Below are 14034 nucleotides of genomic sequence, written 5' to 3' on the forward strand. Positions count from 1 at the left end.
TGCAGAAGAGTCTACTTTTGATCTACCTGTATTTTCCACATTTTAAATCATATTTAGGACTGAGTTCCACATCACGGTATTAACATGAGTTGCACTTAAATGTGCAAGCAGTACTTTGCACGAACAGGGATGCCAGAATTCAGTTTTTGAACTTCTAAACCTATTTGTTCTTGGCTCTTCTACAACACAGCCAAAATAATCAGCCTCATCTGCTAAACATTTCATTGCCAGCGACTTGGTTCTGTACAGCTACTGCTGTTGCTAACAAAAGTCTCACTGGGCTACAGTTACTGAAAATATTTGAAGCCATTAGTGGGACCAAATTAAAACTTCTTGAGAGGAAAAAAAACCACCACACAAAAAAGTGAAACTAGTGATAACAATTCAGTTTTAAAATACCCACATTAAGATGCACATCTGACAAACAAAAGGGGTGAAAATAAGGTCTTTAAAAATTGGGAGTACGCTATTTTGATGATAACGATCAAGAAAAAAAACCATCACATCTAGGAGAACACTTTCCCAGGAAATAACTACTTCAGCAAAAATTGACTTTTAACACTTACAGAAGCTTCATCAGAAGACTCTTTTAGAGGCATTTATGTGCTTAAACTCAAACAAAAACGATTCTGGGTGTCAACCACAGTATCAACAGGTAGGGAAACAAGAAACCACTATCTGTAGCTCTCTTCTTGAGTAACATATATGCAGGCATCTGCTAGAGTATTTACTTCCAAAGTTAATGCTGACAAAACAGCATTAAAATGTATTGTTCTCAGGCTGTTCTTATTACCATCTTCTCTGCTGGAATATAATGTCAAAATCAGATACTCACTGTCACTATTCAGAATGTTTCTACACTTTCTGAAGTAGATCTTTCCCTTTGTACTAATGAATATCTGTTTATGTTCTACCATGTCAAAAAGAGTAATTATCTTGTCATGCATCTCAACTAGCCAGGACATGACTTCTTAATGGTAAATAGCAGCTGATCCTCACCAGAATCCACTCAATAGCTCCATTTTCTTGCCTAGGTGGCTCAGGGTATTTTTGAACACTGCTCTACATAACTGTGTTGATCCTTCGCAATGTCCGAGAACAGTAGTGATTTTGATGCTTTCTGGCATTTGCTAGCACTTTTACCAATCCCTTGTACAGACACCAAGTTGCAACACAAGTATCAATCCCATCAGATAAACAGTGAGACACTTTGTAGGGGTACCACCTACCTACCACAGAGCCACAGGTGGCACCACTCCTTGTTACAAACACGCTCTAACAGTTCTATGGCATGAAGTGAAGGCTAACATAAAATAAGGTTATTGCCAAATCCTACTAAGATATTCTGTTAGGTGTACATTGTACGTTTAGGATAGTTCAGTGAAGGGTGGCTAAAGGCTTACATGGTCCTTGGCAGTAAAATACACAGACATACATACAGTGAACACTGGGAAGTGTTCATAAGACCACGGAGAGTAGCTTTCTAGTTATGTTGGATTCTCTTCTTATTGCAAGGGGCCACTCCTAAAACTCACAAGTGTGGGACTTCTGTCTGGCTTTGATTTGTGGTTTTGTTTTTGGTGTGGTGTTTTTTTTTTTTTGTTTTTTTTTTGTTTTTTTTTTAATAAATACAAGCAGAGATGCACCGCTTTCAGGAACAATTTCTGTATCAAGTTTGAATCTAAGGAACCCTCATGAAAGCAAAGCATGGACCATTCTCTTTGAGGACTGCTGACCTGAGTAAGGAACTGCACATACCCCTGACACCCACGCTATGCTAGTGCTGGCGACATGCCTTTCAGTATCTTGCTGGCCAGGTGCAGAAATCAGGCTCTGAAAAAGCAAGGTGCATCAGGCAAGCCTCCATGAGGCTGAATTTTATTCTTCAATCTGTATGCATGCTGTGCTTTCCTCCCACCTGCAGAGCAATTCAGAAAGGTGGAATCAAACTGAGTAACCTTTCTTACATTTAGATGTTTCTTACAGCTAACAAATTAAAGCATGATAAATCCTTTACATTAAAGGGGTCACAGTGCTTTTAAATTGCCAATCACTTTCAGTTTATGAACAAAACAGATTCTTAACCTGATGTGTTAGTTTAAAAATAATCATGGAAAGATAAGACCACACGATCAATAGTTTTTTTTTTATCATAAACAGAAAACTTCTGTTTTATCGTTTCATCTAAAACTCAAGACTTCAATATCACTTATAACCACACAAAAGAAAAACCTTAAGCCATAAGGTTAGAAGTTTGAAATTATTTCCAACTTAAATAAATTACTTCCTACCCTAGGCTATTATAATCATTAATATAGAAAGTCTACAAACTACAGCTATCTGATCAGTACAGCAAATGCTAATTATTTTTTTTACCCATATAGTAAATCAATTAGTCACAGTTTACCTTCACAGAAAATTCTGCATTTATTATGCACATATCCTTTTTTATAGGAAGCATGAATCTTATATAAATAAAATTGTATGTCTTATATATTCCTTAGAAATGTTACCAGCTTATGCGAAGCATTGAAAAAATTTCATGCTGATGCAAGACAGGCTTGATAAAATAATTCCTTTGAAGGCGTAGTGTCTTCACTGTTTCAGAACTTCACCAACGCATGCTGTAGTGTGTGTGCTAAACATTCATTTAAGGAAACCCAACTGGCAGCAAAACTATCCAGTGCTGTGCCAGCCAAATTTGCAAACAGGCAGAAATTACTCTAAAAGCTTACTATATTACAACCCATTCAACGACAGGCAGTTTTTCAAACACCAACCAACAAAAAGAGTCAAAAAGCCCCACCCAAAACCACACAATACACACACCTGCCCTAACAATGGTAATTTAATTTAAATGATATTAATCTATGCAGCTTGGTATTTTAGCAGAACTGTTAGGGCAACAGACTTTTTCCTCCCTTGGGACTTTCTTGCACACTGGATTTAAAAAACACATTCTAGGGCAGACAGAAGCAAATGTACTAGCTTTCACTTTAATTTTGGAGACACCTATCCACCCACAGAAATGGTAACAGCAAAGGATCGCGCTGCCACCCTATGAGGCAATTCAGTTCAGTGAGGTTGCACCTTCCTCCTCAACACCACCTCATTATGAGACGGTAGCAGTTAGCTAGTTATTTGTAAATCCGTATCAGTGAATCCCTGGATTGTTGTTGCAATAACAAGAGATCTGCCTACATTATCCTTTGCATGATCAACTGATCTCATCACTAGTGCATCTTCCTTTTCTCTAATAGTGTTGGGGGCTTTGTTTGGTTGTTTTTTGTGGTTTAGTTTGTTGCTGGTTTTGGTCTTTTTTTTTTTTTTTTTTAAATTGAATTCTTTTTTCTCCCTTATCTTACAGCTGTGGCAGAAATGCTGATGCAGAGAGAAGAGAAGAAACGGTAGCTACCCAATACACGTATTTGTACACATCATAAAATAAAGACAAAGCATCAAAAACTGTATTCTCAAAATGAACTTCTGTAAAAAAGTAGTTGAGGTCTCAGGAAAATAGAGACAGTAAGAAGGGAAGAGGTAACTGAGTAGGAGGAAAAAAAACCAAGGCAGTTGCCCCTGTTGAAAAAAATCAACAATTATTAAAATGATATGCATGAAAAATAAGCTGAGAATGACTTTATGGTTTTTATCTCTACCTTACCATTGCCAAAAAAAGTTCAAACTGACAGCTCTTCATACACTATTGGAATTTCACTAAGAGAGCATTTTAATTGATCAATCATTATACTTTACCAGGCACATGTAATCTAACAACGAGGCAGACGGAAGGCGGATAAAGCTGTTCCTCACAGAGCAAAAGCTGGGCAGGGGGAGGGTGTGTGCTTGCATTTCAGGAGGGGTGTTTCCCTCCCTTCCATTTTAGAAAAGCAAGTTCTAATTTTAGTTTTTCTAAATTTCACAGATACATATCTAGCCACAGGAGACAACTGCTTTATTTTACTGCTCACAGCAGTAGAAATATTTGTAATAACTGTCTTATGAATGAAATGCATTAAAAAACCCTCAAACACACCAAAAAATTTATATACAAACAAAAATTCCTTCTTAAAAGTCTCATCTGACCTTAAACCTTAGATGCCGGACCACAACCTGTCAGGAGACCAATAATGTTTCTTTGCTTTGCATTCTGTATGTAAGTCTTATTTGTTATCTCAAATTTTGGGGGCATGCACAGGACAGTCTTTGTTCTAGTTAGAAAGCAATCCAGCAGCTACGGTGCAGCTTCATGAGAATCTGGTAATCAAATACAAGAAAGTGATTGAAAGGTTTTGCTTCCAAACATTTACTTTATGTCCAAGACTGAGAGGGCAGGGAGGGGTGACAAGATAAAGGAACTTTCCTGATGGCCATCTTTATTGAAAACATGGAATTTGCTTACCTATATATTTATCAATGCTGTATCTGAACACCACAAGAAAATACTGATTGCTGTATCCTTACATATTATTACTACTCTACAGATGCAACAAAGCAACTGAATAAGCACAAAGGAAGAAAGCCAAGGCAAAGCTGATCATCTGCTTGAGCCTCAGGTGCCACAAGAATTAGTGCCAAGAGTAAACGCATCGTACTAGCTGATGAGCACCCGCCATTGCCCACATCAGTTTGCCCCTCTGAAAAACACAGAGACAGGCTACATTTCTAGCCACTTTTTTTTTTTTTTTAAGAAAAAAAAAAAAAAACAAAACCATGAGCATTCACAAACGTGTCAGTTTTGGACTGACCATTAATCAGAATGAGTAACTCAATAATCAATTTTTTGCAAGTCAGGTGTTTTTACAGCCCAAGGGGAAAAAAAGAAACATCAGCAGCTTTATCAGACACCAAGTTCTTTAAGTTCAACAGCAAACTGCACTGCACATGCAGAGTAAGCAAGACGCAAATTTTCCATAATGAATCAGCCATATTCTGGGTGCAGAACAAATGACAACTACCTGCGTTACTTATTTACCCACCTGAATATGCATATACAGTTTATCTGATCACCGAAATGATTGTGAAATAATCCTATTCACGTGTATCAAGCTATTCCGGCATGAATTTGATGTGGCATTGCAAAATATATGCAGTCCTAAGAACAGTCAGCAAAACAATCCAATGACAGGTATTTAGAAGTGACCACAGTTCGACAGAGGGGAAAGGAAAAACACAGCAGTATCAATGTTGATTGCAGGTAGGAGAAAAAATCTGCTTTACACTGTTCTGCTGGACACTAATGGAAATGCACAGCACTATAGGAGGTTGTTATCAGATTTATTAATAGAACTCAGTGATACAACAGCATTTTTAGATGTATGTTTTAACAGAAGATCTTTGCAAGTAAACTGAGAATCCACTATGTTTTAATACCTCGTATCAGACTAACAGTTTATATCAAATAATCCAGCTGAGGTCAATACAGGCAATACTGTGTAGAAAAATGAGCACCTGAATACGCCAGAGAACAATACTTAAAGACAAAACTTAATATACAATATGTAGATATAGATAAATGGAGGTTCAAAAAAAAAAATAATCTGTTCAACATTTCCCTTGGAAAGTAGGTCCAAGTAAGACATGCTGATGAGAAAACAGGTTGAAAAATATCCTCCTGAAATAGCTAGCATAGATAAATAATAATGACAGCTTACTGACAGTTTTACACAAAACGAATAAAAATTCTACTTGTCTTGCTACAGAAAAAAAAGAAGAAATAAATCATGCAGCAAGTAGGACACCAGATCAGGCCAGATGTTTATGGGACTAACACTGCGTCACACAAATATTGGCTCAGATCCAAACAACTAGGACAGTGTGATCTTAAGTAAGACACTCTTCCTAAACTTCAAACCAATTTACTGGAATTTATTACACAGTGAACTTGTAACTAGTGTTGAAGACCTTAAACTACTAAAACCTCTAAAAGCACACTGTATTTTACTTAACATTTAGTACTTAGAAACCACAGAACTGCATCCCATGAAATAAATAATTTATGTTTAAGTCAAAAATTATATAACTTCAAATGGTTAAATCAGCACAGATACCAAGAGTAGAAGACATACTCTACAGATGAAGAAAATAACTACAAGTCTGATACTGTCCTTAAACTATCCCATTTTAAAGAACAGCATTCCAAAATACACACCTTGCAGTGTTCTACAACCTACAGCATCCGAGCTGATTAAGCACTGACATCTGCAGAGAAGCTTCTGCTCTCTAAAAGCATTGTTCACCACTGCCATTATTTCATAAACCCATTGTGAATATATCATTTTTCCCTCCTCTTCAAGGAAATACATCTAAGAATTTTTTTTTGTAGTTTAATATACATGCCAAAGTAAATTTTCACAGATAAAACGCCATAAATCTAACTACCACGTTCATGATTTCAGGGACTAGTAGGCAGAGATAATATACTTACAGGATTAATTCAGTTAACTTCAGGTATGTAAATACAGTCCTTATGCAAAAATAAGTGCTGCTGCTTTCACTCTGTTATTTTTCCACTGCACACACACACGGAAAAGAAAAAAGCCAGAGAAGAAAAGCATAAAGAGAAAACTGATTCTGTTTTATTTCTCAATATCCATGAGGCTTCATTAATGAGTTATCAAGCAAAAAGAATTAGAGGGTAAAAGTTCACAAGCCGGCAGCTGGCATCACAGGCACTCTCCATAGCCGAATTCAAAAGAAATGTCAGTTAGAGTGGCAGCAGCTACAGTCAATGCTGGAAGCTGATGCCTCTGCGGGAAGAGGATGCTGGGAGATTTTCCCAATCTGTGCTGCAGCCTAATTCTAATCTATCACTCCTAACCGCAAGAAGAAAATGGAGACAGGAGGAACGGAAAGCGATTTGTGTTTAAAGGCAAAAAGGAAGTTACCTCAGGGAGTTACCTCCTGAACAAAAAATAAATAAATAAATAAATAAAAAGGATGCTGTAATTAAAGTCGGGCAGAAAAAGAAAAGTGTAATAATGCAGCTGCAGTGAAAACAGATCAAACACAAGAGTTTGTAGCAAGCAGCAGTGAAGAAAGCTAACTAGCTCATGTTTGATTTTCATTGTTTGACAGTACTCAAACAAGTCAACGCAATTTTTTATTAACCCTTTGAGGTTTTTCCCCCAGAAATCCAAATTTTAGGTAGTCTCATGACCAAAATAAATCAATAGCACAGAGCCAGCTAATAAATAGTTGTCTTCATTAATATCAGCAGCAATAGAAGGAAGCAGGAGTCAGAAGCAAAACAGCTGCAACAGAGACAGTTTCATGCCCTTGGTCTAATCTCTCCAGATGAGGTATGGGAAAGCTCAGCACATGGGAGTTAAGCTGCAGAAAATTAAACAATGTCCTCCACCGTTCCCTTTGAAAACTATTCTTTAAAGCTGTACCACCTGGGCTAATAGCACCTATTCCTAGCAATGTTTGCTGTCATGAACTGAGATTTACTCACAAAAAATGCCTCAAAAAAAGCCTTTAAAACACAATGTAGGAAACTACAGATTTGCATTTCCCCATTGCAGATGGGTGCCAAGTAATAAAAGCAGTATTACTTCAAAACTATCTATTTAAACAGTTTACTCTGTAAATTATGTTGTAAGAATGCAACATACTAGGAAAAAGTTGCACAGTATTTCCTAATACGCTCGAGGAAACCAAAGGCTATGATCAGGTAAGACAGGCTTTGCAGGACAAGACTGACAGCTGTAACTTATGGACAACAGCACCTTTAAAATCAGGATTTTGCCTTTGCAAAGGCAAAACCTTTGCCCAGAAATTGTGCCTGACAGTGTTAAAGTCCAAGGAATTCAGAGATATCCAAGTTCTCCACCACATGGCTTGGAAGCAGTGCTTACGTATATTGTCACTTATTATATTAACATTATTTGAGGCAGGGAGAGTCAAAAGTGCCATTATTTCTCTCATCCTGATTGTACATGAAAGGCAAATCAGTTTTGAAGCAAGACTGAGCAGTTACATAAAAATCAGCTCAGTTAACACACAAAACATACAACATCCTGTCTTTAACTCAGCGTAAGTTGCAGACAGTCCACACCGAAGGCCTCAGAAAGTACTTCCCAGTAAAGGCTGAGAAAGAGTCAGGAGCACATTTCCACAAAACTGATGAAAGCAAGCTTTCGTCTGCAAATATCAACACATGCTCAAAAGATTCTGTCTGGATGGTCTTAAAGAAAAATCCACTAGTACACACACACAAACCACCCTCCACTCAGATTGTTTCCCCGAATGCAACAAACCAACAAAACAACTAAAACACAACACTGTTAAAAGAGGAGAGAGTTTTTTGTTTGTTTAATAGTTTAAAATAAAGAATGTGGCTAATCTGGTTTTCAATCCCCTTTCCCTAAAAACAGTCCTCCTTCTCAACATCTGAGCAAGTCATAGACTACAAGTTTGGGGCTTTTTGTATGTGAGTTAGAGCTCATCTTTTCATTTTCTTATCTAAAGCACTGATGACTTAAACATTGTACCACCAATTGAAAACATTAAGAGTCTACATCCCTTTCAAAGTCTCTGAAGTTATTCAGAGAAGGCAATTCTCAAGTTGCGTGACTCCAAATAACATTACACATTCTTTATTAAAGCACATTTATTAAAGCACATAAAGGATAAATATTAATTTCCTCAAAGAAATTTAAAGGTAGAAAACACAGATGTGATCAGTAGACCATGCATTCCAGCACATCAAGATTCCTGCATGATAATTAATAGACTCCAGGAGTCTCCAGTAACCCCCACCCAAAAAATATTATGCAAGTTTACTGTCATGGTGTTAATTTATTTTTCGTGGAAGTGTAAGCGACAATCAACAACCCAAATATACTTTGGTGGACACCCGATCACAGGAAAACAGGCTGTGGTACCTTTCTGTGTGCCAGCCTTTCAGTGAAGGTTTGCAAGAGAGTAGCATGGTGTGGAAGAGACGCAGAGTTTCTGCCAGTTCTGCACAGAATGTCCCCAAGATGTTCTGGTTGGGTGTCTTTTTTTTCTCCCCCCTCTCCTGTTCCCCACCACCCCCCACCCCTTGCTTTCTAAGAAGCTATGGACACAGGTTGAATTGCACATTTCAAAGTCAACAGAAAATACCAGTATAAAAACTTGCACAGTGTGACCTGAAGACTTCTACTCAAATACAAACACACCAGAGGGAAAAGGTGTAGTTGCAATAAATATGCAAGAGTGAGGAATGACATAATTATTGCCCAAACTCCCTCAAACTTAAACAATTTATAATCCAATAACTGTTTCGGGGTAGAGAAGGATTAATGAGGTTAGGCTGGTATCTCACTACTGCTGTTCCAAATCTTGAGACTGACAATATACAGTGGCTACTCTGTCATATTTAGGTAGCTATGAAAATGTCATTTACTGGATACAAAAATCACGTTTACTGAACTTTTTTTTTTCTCCTTGACCTTGAGGACCAAACATAAGAAAATAAAACTTTGATCATTTAAATTGTCACAGCTGTTTCTCACCCTTTTAAGACAACCTCAGATTTTGAGTTCAAATTTATTGGGACAGGCACTGTTCCTAAAAGTTTCTGGCTCACTGAATTCAAACCTGAATTTACGGCCATTTCCTCAGCTGTTCAGTTTCATTCACTGACAAAAACACACACATGTGCAGGTATAACTGAAATCTTAACTACACTTCTGAGATTACAAGGATAACCTGCTCTAACTTTCTTAAACACTTCTGGCCCTTAATCTATCACCCCAGTAATACCACACAGAGCTGCTTTGGTAGGATCAAGGATTAGCAGTATCCAGCCTGGGGTACGAAAAGGAAATGCAAAAGAGGAGTGATAATACAGCAATGACATATGCCTCTTTCTGCTGAAATTGATAAAGACAGAAAGTCCTAGGAATTTCATTATTCATCAAAAAAATAATCTGTCTTGCTTTTCTACTGAATTCTAGCTTCCACATTTTCACTATCTTGTTTTTTAATTGTGTTTAAGTGAGATCTCACTATCTTTCCACTGATGCTACAACTCTGGGTCTGGTGGCAGAAATTTCTATACAAATAGCACAACATGAAGTCTTCCTCTGCATATGAACTGTTTGCAGCAGTCACACAGGCTACTGTTCCTTCCTAAGCACAACTACAAAGCATCTGCTATAAACATACTCAGGCAGCTACCATAACACAGTTACTCTACATATTGTTATTTATTTGCATAGGCCTCTGATAATGTGGTGGTAATTGAAAACACCATCTCGCCTTTACCTCAAAGAAGATTGCATGACAACTCGTACCATGTAAAGGCATAACAACTTGATGGTAACTTATTCCTGTCACATACAGAAGACATGTTAAGGAACAGTAAGTAAAATGAGATGGAAGGAAATCCAAATACTATTGAAATTTCATATAAGTTCCTAACAAATTGAGACCTTCAGAGGATAAAATACATACAGAAATCAAAATAGGAGTGACAAGGTCAGTACAGACTCGGCATAATATGGTGATGGTTAAAAATTGTCAAGAACTCAAACCTCTTTTAATCATCTTCTTGTAAAACCAAAGAAGAGATAATTTACAAAATTATACTCTGGCAACAGAAAATATGGATCCCTGCATTCCACAAAAAAAAAAAACCTAATAATTTTGGGGAAAATCAAGGTAGTAGAAATACCTAGGGGGAAAAAAAAAACTCATAGAAGTTGAGAATTATCTTGTTCAGTAAGACTGAAATTGAATTTCATAGTTTTCCCACGGTAAGATTCAGGTACTGATGAAGCATTTTTAGCAAGAATTAAATAAAAGAAGAAGAGACACATAAATCTTTTCCATCCATGTTTTTTGAACCTGTAGATGCTTGGCAGGTAACAGGTTACCTTGTGAAACAGATTTGCCCAAAACATAAAGTAAGCAGACACTCCAGCGTAAACCTGGGGAAATATCTGGCAAAAAGTAATTTATCATCACAAAACTTCTTGTCAGAGGCTTGAATTTCCAAAACAGAAAGAACCATTTGTCTCCAGTTACTTGGTTCCTTTTACAACAGAATACGCCAATCTGAAACCAGTTCTGAGTTAACACAACCATGTAATGGCAAATTTACTTTCACATACATCCCACCTATCCTCTTTGATAGGCTGTGGGTTTGCAAGGTTGAAGATGCTATATCAAAAGTTACCACCAAGGTTACTTGGAAAACTTAGTAACTGTCGTTGGTAGAAAAGACGCTAGGTGAAACACTACTGCTTACTTTAAGCAAAATGGCAGACTAACTTACTGTAATACTCTTTCTTTGGCTTCAGCACCAGTGAGTAAAGAATGGCATTTACAGGTGGAACTCCACCTAATGGTCCTTACACATTTACACAAAACAAGTGTTTTGGGCTCATTACAAAAACTGTTTTGGAGTGGCTATGTATACTTACAGTAGCCACAACAAGTAGAAGATCACAAAAGAGTCTAGATAAAGAATCTAATCCATTTAGACAATCGGAGCAAAGACTGATTTCCTCCTGGACCTGTCCTCAGATACGACAGCCAGCACTAGAGATTTAGGGAAGGATTTTACCCTATTAACATAACTCATTGCCCTTTTAACAGCTAACCTGCACAATCTAGTAACTATAGTTAAGCAATAATATTCAGGGAATAAAGCCAGTTAAAGCCAAGTTAGATTAGCAAAACCATTTGCTAGCATATACTGGAGCAATATACACAGCAGTGTTACTCTATACATATTTTACATGAAGAATTACAACATGGTGTATGAAATACTATGAAGACATGGTTCCCACACATTCTTTTCAAATTCTTGAAACCAACAAGTTGATCTGACAGAATTGGAAGCAGCTCTGATCTCACAAGTAAACATCAACAGCCTTTGCAGACACAACTGTCTATAAAAAAGGTCTATTTCAGTTAAATTCAATTGGGTATAACCAAACTGCAGTAAGCCACTCAAATCAATGCCAGGCATGTCACCACAGAGCTGTAACAATGACACTTTCTTATCCAAAATAAAAGAAATTGAAACATCGATACATAGGAAAATGTTAAGATGAATGTTAACAAAATAAATAAAAAAAAAGATACAGCTTCCCATATGATTGAATCTCTGGCAATTAATTTTTTCAATGTAGTAATGTTTCCAAATTTCTACTACTGTATTATTAATAGAAAAAAAACTACCACTCATTCTAGACAGGGAAAGGTCAAGAATAACCCATGTGGCACTAGATTTGGGAAAGGCTTCCCCTCAGACAAACTACCAGCATCATTTGAAAACTAAAACTCAAGAGTTTCAAGGAAGATAAGATTGAGGACTTCCACAAGAAGTCCCAAGGTTTTTTTTTCAGTTCCTTAGGCACTTTTTTTAAATAGCTGTTCCTCTGAAGAATTTGAGTAAAGGACAGAGTCTAATCAAGTGAAGAATCCTGCCCAGTTACAAAAGAATACACACATTTCCATGTAATTTCTGTAACTGAAGAGTAGCTAATTGTCTCAACACAGAGCAATTCATCAGCAGCAAGCACTCCAGCTGAGATTATCCTGCTCTTATTGCTCAAATACTCACAAACTGAACCGCCTCTCTATGAACATAATTTTCAAAGGAAACAACACAGACAATTACGCCGACTGTCCACTTGTGTCCCCAGGCTCTTAATATTCTAACCCATTAGCCAGTTTCAATCAGACTCATTTGACAGAGAAGCAGTCAACTCAGGAGACAACTGAAATCTGTAATTGGATAGTGCAGAAATACCTGAATGGGCACCTACAGAGGGAAGGGCCAAGTAACAATATTTAATTTTCTGTTTTCTGCTGAAAAATCAAGCTACCTGTTGACCATCCAGGAGTAAGGTGGACACAGGTGCAGCTAGGGGAAAAGAGAGGTTAGTAGGTCATGAGGACATGTGCAGGGAAAGCTTGAGTCATCTGGTGGGGGAAGGTGTAAGTTCGTAAGACAATAATCTCCATGAAATGGAGCTCAATTAGGTCAGTGCTCATGGCACATTCTACAGTGCACAGAGAAGAAAATACTGTCAGAAATACTCAAAATTTACTGTAGTCACTGATAATCAAAGTATTTAATCATAAGGAGAAGATGACATTGTCAGTCATTAATGCTTTTGAGAATCTTGTGAAGCTTTCTCAATAAGAAATTTCCTTTTTCATTTGCTATCCAGGAGGGTCAAGAATTTACAGACCTTTTCTAAAGTTGACTAACAACCTCCCTACCTGAAAAATATTTGATGGAAGCTACTCAGGGTCAGTAACACTGTGTGAAAGTAACAAAGATCCCCCAATATCACAAGTTTTTTTAGTCCTATGATACAGATATACTCCAAATCCCATTTGGAAGAATGGTGCTGTTCAGAGTCATATTACTAATATCTTCTGCTGGTTTACTGCAATCGGATAATTCAAATGGGACAAGATGTAGACCAAAACCATCAAAACAGAGCTCCCAAGTTTTTCTTCCAAAGAAGAAGGAAGAATTACAGTCAAAAAGCCCACAGAATTTCATAGGAATTTCTAAACTCATATCATAAGAGTTGGAATAACAGTAGAGACTATTGAAAAAAGCACAGAAAACTAGAAATATTTTCCCTTGAATACTACTAGTGCCTTTATTAATACTTCAAGTCAGTCTTAAAAAATATAGTACTCAAATATATGCTCAAAAGATGAAAGCATCCAGAGTCTGATGCTGAGAAACTGATATTCGTTCTTTCCCTTATGCATCCTGTTGGGTTTCAGAGGCTTAATACTTTCCTCCTTTGGATCAACTAATACTAAAGCATCTCACTTTTGCAGTAAGTATTACTTAAATGGCCAACTGTTTTGAGGACTTACAACAAGTACGCCTGAGAAGGACGTGTGGAGTCATTTATGAGTCAACGTTCAACATAACATTAAAGTAAGCTGCATTTTACTAGATACAACACCATCCTGACGATTACAGAAAGTGAGATACTGTTCTTGACTGGTTTGATAGCCTGCCACTGAAGACACAGGTTAACCCCTAAATTATTTCAAGGT

General features: G+C 37.2%; 1 protein-coding gene across 2 annotated transcripts in view; it reads right to left on the reverse strand.

The window, feature by feature from the left end:
• Positions 1-14034, reverse strand: part of TTC39B (tetratricopeptide repeat domain 39B) — a 76007-nt gene that overhangs the window by 34000 nt on the left and 27973 nt on the right. Inside the window, exon 1 of one of the 2 annotated variants that reach the window (XM_074570118.1) lies at positions 6428-6551. The exons of the other annotated variant lie outside the window; for it this stretch is intronic. The gene's annotated coding sequence lies outside the window, so the exon portion shown is untranslated. Of the gene's footprint in view, positions 1-6427; positions 6552-14034 lie in introns of those variants that run through there. 2 annotated transcript variants of the gene reach the window in all.

The sequence above is a fragment of the Larus michahellis genome, chromosome Z, assembly GCF_964199755.1.
Source record: "Larus michahellis chromosome Z, bLarMic1.1, whole genome shotgun sequence".
Classification (NCBI taxonomy): Eukaryota; Metazoa; Chordata; class Aves; order Charadriiformes; family Laridae; genus Larus; species Larus michahellis.